Source organism: Polypterus senegalus, chromosome 18 (genome assembly GCF_016835505.1).
Source record: "Polypterus senegalus isolate Bchr_013 chromosome 18, ASM1683550v1, whole genome shotgun sequence".
NCBI classification, from domain to species: domain Eukaryota; kingdom Metazoa; phylum Chordata; class Cladistia; order Polypteriformes; family Polypteridae; genus Polypterus; species Polypterus senegalus.
This window is the reverse complement of record NC_053171.1, coordinates 67,310,984-67,317,695: the sequence shown is the minus strand read 5'-3', so window position 1 is coordinate 67,317,695 and position 6,712 is coordinate 67,310,984.

The following is a 6,712-nucleotide window of genomic DNA, read 5'->3' as shown; positions in this document are numbered from 1 at the left end:
GGTGGATTTGCTGGTGTGTTTTGGGTCATTGTCCTGTTGCAGCACCCAAGATCGCTTCAGCTTGAGTTGACGAACAGATGGCTGGACATTCTCCTTCAGGATTTTTTGGTAGACAGTAGAATTCATGGTTCCATCTATCACAGCAAGCCTTCCAGGACCTGAAGCAGCAAAACAACCCCAGACCATCACACTACCACCACCATATTTTACTGTTGGTGTGATGTTCTTTTTCTGAAATGCTGTGTTCCTTTTATGCCAGATGTAACGGGACATTTGCCTTCCAAAAGTTCAACTTTTGTCTCATCAGTCCACAAGGTATTTTCCCAAAAGTCTTGACAATCATTGAGATGTTTCTAAGCAAAATTGAGACGAGCCCTAATGTTCTTTTGCTTAACAGTGGTTTGCGTCTTGGAAATCTGCCATGCAGGCCGTTTTGCCCAGTCTCTTTCTTATGGTGGAGTCGTGAACACTGACCTTAATTGAGGCAAGTGAGGCCTGCAGTTCTTTAGACATTGTCCTGGGGTCTTTTGTGACCTCTCGGATGAGTCGTCTCTGTGCTCTTGGGGTAATTTTGGTTGGCCGGCCACTCCTGGGAAGGTTCACTACTGTTCCATGTTTTTGCCATTTGTGGATAATGGCTCTCACTGTGGTTCGCTGGAGTCCCAAAGCTTTAGAAATGGCTTTATAACCTTTACCAGACTGATAGATCTCAATTACTTCTGTTCTCATTTGTTCTTGAATTTCTTTGGATCTTGGCATGATGTCTAGCTTTTGAGATGCTTTTGGTCTACTTCTCTGTGTCAGGCAGCTCCTATTTAAGTGATTTCTTGATTGAAACAGGTGTGGCAGTAATCAGGCCTGAGGGTGGCTACGGAAATTGAACTCAGGTGTGATACACCACAGTTAGGTTATTTTTTAACAAGGGGCAATTACTTTTTCACACAGGGCCATGTAGGTTTGGATTTTTTCTCCCTAAATAATAAAACCATCATTTAAAACTGCATTTTGTGTTTAATTGTGTTATATTTGACTAATGGTTAAATGTGTTTGATGATCAGAAACATTTTGTGTGACAAACATGCAAAAGAATAAGAAATCAGGAAGGGGGCAAGTAGTTTTTCACACCACTGTATTTAAGAAAATCTTAGGCTCAAGGGAAGCTACTGTCAGTGTAAGTAGTCAAGGGTCCCGACACTGGACAGGACCTTATGCATCATGCAAACATGAAGGTAGAATAAAGTCATCAAAGCAATATACCTAACTGTTAGTAGCCTACAATGTGTCAGTTATGGAAAGAACATGCACATTCTACAAAGGAAAGGATCTTGAGAACCTCTGAGGCTGCAGCACAATCAGCCAAGCAAGAGTGGCATTTGGGAGTGGCAAGTGAGACAACTGCCTCAGGCCCCGCTTTTGAGGTCCGTGTGTCCTATTCAAGTAGATTTGTCATGTTACATTCTCCAGTATATATATATTTGAGGTGTTTCTAAGACAAACCCTTTTAAAATCCATCTTCAAGGTCAAATTCCATACATGTATGTCTTTGAAAACATTCCATAGTCCTCCTTTATCGTCCGAAAAGGGTCGCCAATATAATTCCTTCCTAAAATAGGTATAGCCCATTAGTTGCTGGATTGGCTTCTCCTATCTATAAAAAAAGACATTGCATCCAGATTAGACAACGAAGATGTCATCAATGACTTTTCCAATCGGAATGCAAGAAAAGTAGATTTTCATCTCTGAACCTGGAAGCCGGTAAGAGATTTCATGATGATACCTCTACGTTAATTTCACACTTCCTGTCGAAACACTGAAACTCACGTTTTATTTGTAGGCCATAAACATGTCAGAATATTAATGCACAAAAACATGTATCGCTAATGATGACCGGCTGACATGACATCAACATGAGTTATGACTAGGACATCCTGCATATCGGGACTCGGAGTATACTTGCAATTTGGGTACTTTTCTAGAAGAGGCCCTGCTTGTTTCCACATGACACTGCATTGCATTTCACACTGTCGTTGTATTGTCATGAATTATGAATTCCATTTTTTCATAGATTATATTGTTGTATTTTGATAAAGTCCACATGGTGTCTTGCAAAAATTTAGCTGAATACTGTAATGAGAAAATCCAGTGTATGTTAGCATTATTTTTATTAAATTCACACGCAAGTTTATACAGTCCACACATACTGGTAACAGCATTTGATGTAAACGGCCTCACGTGGAGTTGGTCAGCCCTAGGCCCCGCACACCCCTAAGGCCGCCTCTGCCGCTAAGCTATCATTTTGCCTATCATATTAGTCAAAAATGGTGTTGCTTAAAATTTCTCAATTAGGTGAATATGGAAATGAATAAACCCAATAACTTTCTTCAGCATATTCATATTAACTCCAGTAAAACTGAATTTATTCAAAATGCTGCTTCAAGAATCATTCTAAGAACTAGAAGCTACCAGAGTTCTCTTTACATTAGAGTCAAGTGGAGCACTGCCTCACCCTCAGCAGAAGGCACTGTTCTGCAATAAAACATGACACATAAACTCATCACAATAATTGAATGGAAAGATTCACAAATTCAGTCCTGAGGAACCCCCATGGCTACAAGTTTTTATTCCAACTAATTTCACACTCATTGTGTTATTCTTACTGTTACATGATGTCATCGTTTAGTGAGATTAACTTTTTTTACTCTTCTTCTAAGAAATTCAGCAGTCTTCATTCATTCATTGATTTTAGCAACTTGGGTTGCAGGAGTCTCTCCCAACAAGTATAGGGCAGGAACAGTCTGTGGACAGGGTAAGGCATATATATATTTTTTTTTTTGCCAAAATTTGAATTGCTTAAGTTTTCTTTATCATTTTCTTTTTAATGTACCATATTCTATAGTGTTTGCCCTCCTAATTGTATCCATATGCTGAAAACACTGAATGCTAAAGGGTAATAGTAATTTGAGTGCAACATTCTGACATCTGCACATTTGTAAGTAACATTTTTAAGGAGCAGACAAGTGAAAATGGGAGTAAAGTCATTATTCCCCTTTAGTCTGCTGTCTGCACCTGCCTCTGCACTGGTCATTATAAGTAATCAGCATAAAGATACAATTAAAGAGAGCCAACTGTATAGAAAAGGGTACACTAAAATGAAAATGGCAAAAGAAACATAGGTATTTACATCTATGACAAAGAGTATAAAAATTATGAATTTTTAGACACATTTGTAGACCAGATAACTAAACAATGAAATCAATTAAAAGTAATAATGATACACTAATTATGAAATGGATTAGATTAAAAACCTGCAGCCAGTGTGGTCCCTGAGGACTGAACTTGAAAACCATCAATTTAATGTATTGTTTCCATGTTTACTAGCAAGCTCAGCTTAGCAGGGTGAGGGGAACCTGGAGAGGTGGAGATATGCTCTGGAGAGGAGAGGAATAAAGGTCAGTAGGAACAAGATGGAATACATGTGTGTTAATGAGAGGGAGGTCAGTGTAAGAAGAAGACTATCATGAATCATAATTTAAGTGTAGTAAGATTAAGCACTTTTCCCATTGAACAAAACTTGGAAATTAAACATTTAGTACAATATCATCTTAAAGAATTATATTGTATGTTTTCAGATTAAAATTATGCATGTGTTGAATGTTTGCGTATATATTTGCCATGTGCTATTTACTGTTTCAAGTATTCAACGTATTTTGAAGAAAATTTTGTTACTGTCCTTTAGTGTTTGTTCTGTATGACAAAATAATATAGTCATTGATTTTAATTTTGTGTGACTTTTTATGCCATTATTCAGCTGACATTTTATCATCAGTTAAGATTGGTAGACTATTACATTGTGGAATGCAGTCTCTAGTTTACATCTTCATACAAGGTTTATTGGAAGATGTCTCCTTGGGATGCTGCTGACTGGAGTTTACATTGTAAACTGGCCATGGCTCAACATTAATATTAATGGGCATACGGTACACCCATCCATTATCCAACCTGCTATATCCTAACTACAGGGTCACAGGGGTCTGCTGGAGCCAATCCCAGCCAACACAGGGCTCAAGGCAGGAAACAAACCCCAGGCAGGTTGCCAGCCCACCACAGGACACACACACACACACACACACCCACTAGGGACAATTTAGGATCGCCAATGCACCTAACCTGCATGTCTTTGGACTATGGAACAAACCCACGTAGACACAGGGAGAACATGCAAACTCCACACTGGGAGGACTCAGGAACCAAACCCGGATCTCCTAACTGCAAGGCAGCAATGCTACCCACTGCGCCACTGTGCCACCGCATATGGTACAGTATACTGTTAATATTCACTTAGGTTAAACAGCTTGTAATTGATTCATTTTGTGGTGTGTTTAAAGTAATCTGTATCTTTATGTGTAGGCATTATGTAATTAGTAATAAATCATTGAATTAACTTATATTAATTATACCATACATTTCAATTAAATTAAATAGTGCTTATTATATACAAACATATCTATGCAGTGTGTTTGGTTTTTATTGTTTAAATGTGACATATTTTGTTAACTTAAGCAATGTAATTATAAATCTTATTTTATTATTTTATGTATAATTAACATAAATGTTTTGAAATACCTGGTTATTAAACCATTTTATGTACAACCAACTTCAGTAATTTTTGTATTTGTATGAATAATTTCACTTTTTGTGTAATCTTAAAATTAATAATTCTGTTGTATAGGAAGCAAAGAAAAATATTATTTTTCTGATATAGGGTGGGCAACAAATCTGCCAGTATGAAAAAAAATATATAAATCAGATTCCACGACCACACAAAACCCACAGCATTCAGAAAGAATCATTTTACTTAAAGTCTTTAATTTCCTTTCCAGCTGTTCAAACGTGTGGGGATAACTTGGACCACAATGCAAAAAAGAAGTGCGTCTTTATGCATGCAAATAATAGATAGCCATGTACTTAGAACTTGTTCATTTAAGTTAAACCATCTTGTTTCAGCTGTGTTTAATGAAAATGGGCATACCATATTTTGAGCATTAAAAAGTGTAAATATTAAATAAAAATAACTTCGTAGGTTAGTAAAGGCAACAGTACCCTAGGCTGATTATGCTTCTGTTAAAAGAAATAATTTAATGGTTTTCTTTCAACATTATTTAATTGTGTTAATATGACATCTAAGAAAACTATGTCAATGTAAATCACAAATGCTACATAATATGAAAAACATGACTAGTTATGTGATATTAACTTACATTACATAAATAAAGTGAATAATCTCATTAGTTTACTTTTTTGAGTGATAAAGTTTGTAATTGTATTATTACACCTGTGAACTTGTTAACAGCACTCGAACTGAATTAAATTAAGTGTGCCATGTTGAATATAGTAATGCATATCACAAGAATTCAGTGTAAAAGCTGAATGTTTGAATGCAAAACGTAATTATGCTCTGTTAATATAAAATTAAACAAAACCTAATCAGAAGAAAGTAATTTGATCATATAGCAATTTTGTTTTAAAATGGAATTAAGCAACTTGGAAGAAGATGGTAGGCTGAATAGAGCTAGGTCCTTACTGATCCAACACTGATAAATAGCTGATACATTATGTCATACGTATTTGGGTAGTGAATGTTTAAATCTGTGCAAAGCAGTGAGTCCCAATCCTCGGTAAGTGGTAGGAGGGTATGTGTCTTCTCAAACAGCACTGTTTTTCCTGTGCCCATCTAGACTAAAGCTTTAGAATAATATTTCTGGTTTTAACTGAAAAACTGACATGTATGATTTTATAATTAATGACTGACTTGTATAAAATGAACATAATCAGAAAACAATAGCGTAATGCTAAAATAACATAGCCAAATCATTTTCCAGAATACTTTTATCAAAAAGTAAAATTTATTTGAATAAATAACATCCAACAAACTTAATATTAATGTGTTGAAACAATGTAGTGTAAAAGGATAGTGTAAAAGCAAAAAAATCAGGTGGAAGCAATAGTCACAAGTCAATTGAGTAATTGCAAAGAATTTGTCAGTGTGGGTTTTGTACATTCTTCCGGTGCATGTTTGTGTATGTTTTTCTCCAGGTACTCCAGTTTGACTAAATCATCACAGAGATATGATGTTTGGCTAAATGTATTCTCTGAATTGGCTGTGTTTTTGTGGATGCTGATGTAAGTAATCCATTCACTACATGCCAGGATAGGCTTGTGCTTTCCATCAAGGTTGGAGTTTCCTCTGATAACCATACGGGACTGGAATAAGTTAAATTGTGTCATTGTTTTGGAGTTTTTGGGTGATGTGTAGATTACACAATATGGCATTTGACTTCTTTGTTTCTTTTTCTATATTCTGATAATTACTGAAAAAGATTCATACTGTGCAACTCTTGAACCAAATACTTAATACTGATATGACCTTCTGCAGTGATGAAATATGCCATCTTTGCCTGCTAATGAAAATAAATCTTCCTTTATTTCGGTAAACTATTTTTACTGTTCATTAGTGTGAGTTAATGAAGTTGTACTACATAATGCAACAAGGTCCTAGCTTAGCCATCTAACCTTAACCTTAAATCAGCGAATGACACCTATGTTTATCCCACAGCTAACATAACTGGTATAGGTGTTTATCACACAGGCCTCAGATCAAACCAGCCCTGAGCTAAAATCAGTGGTCTTGCTTTTTACACCAAAACATGGACTT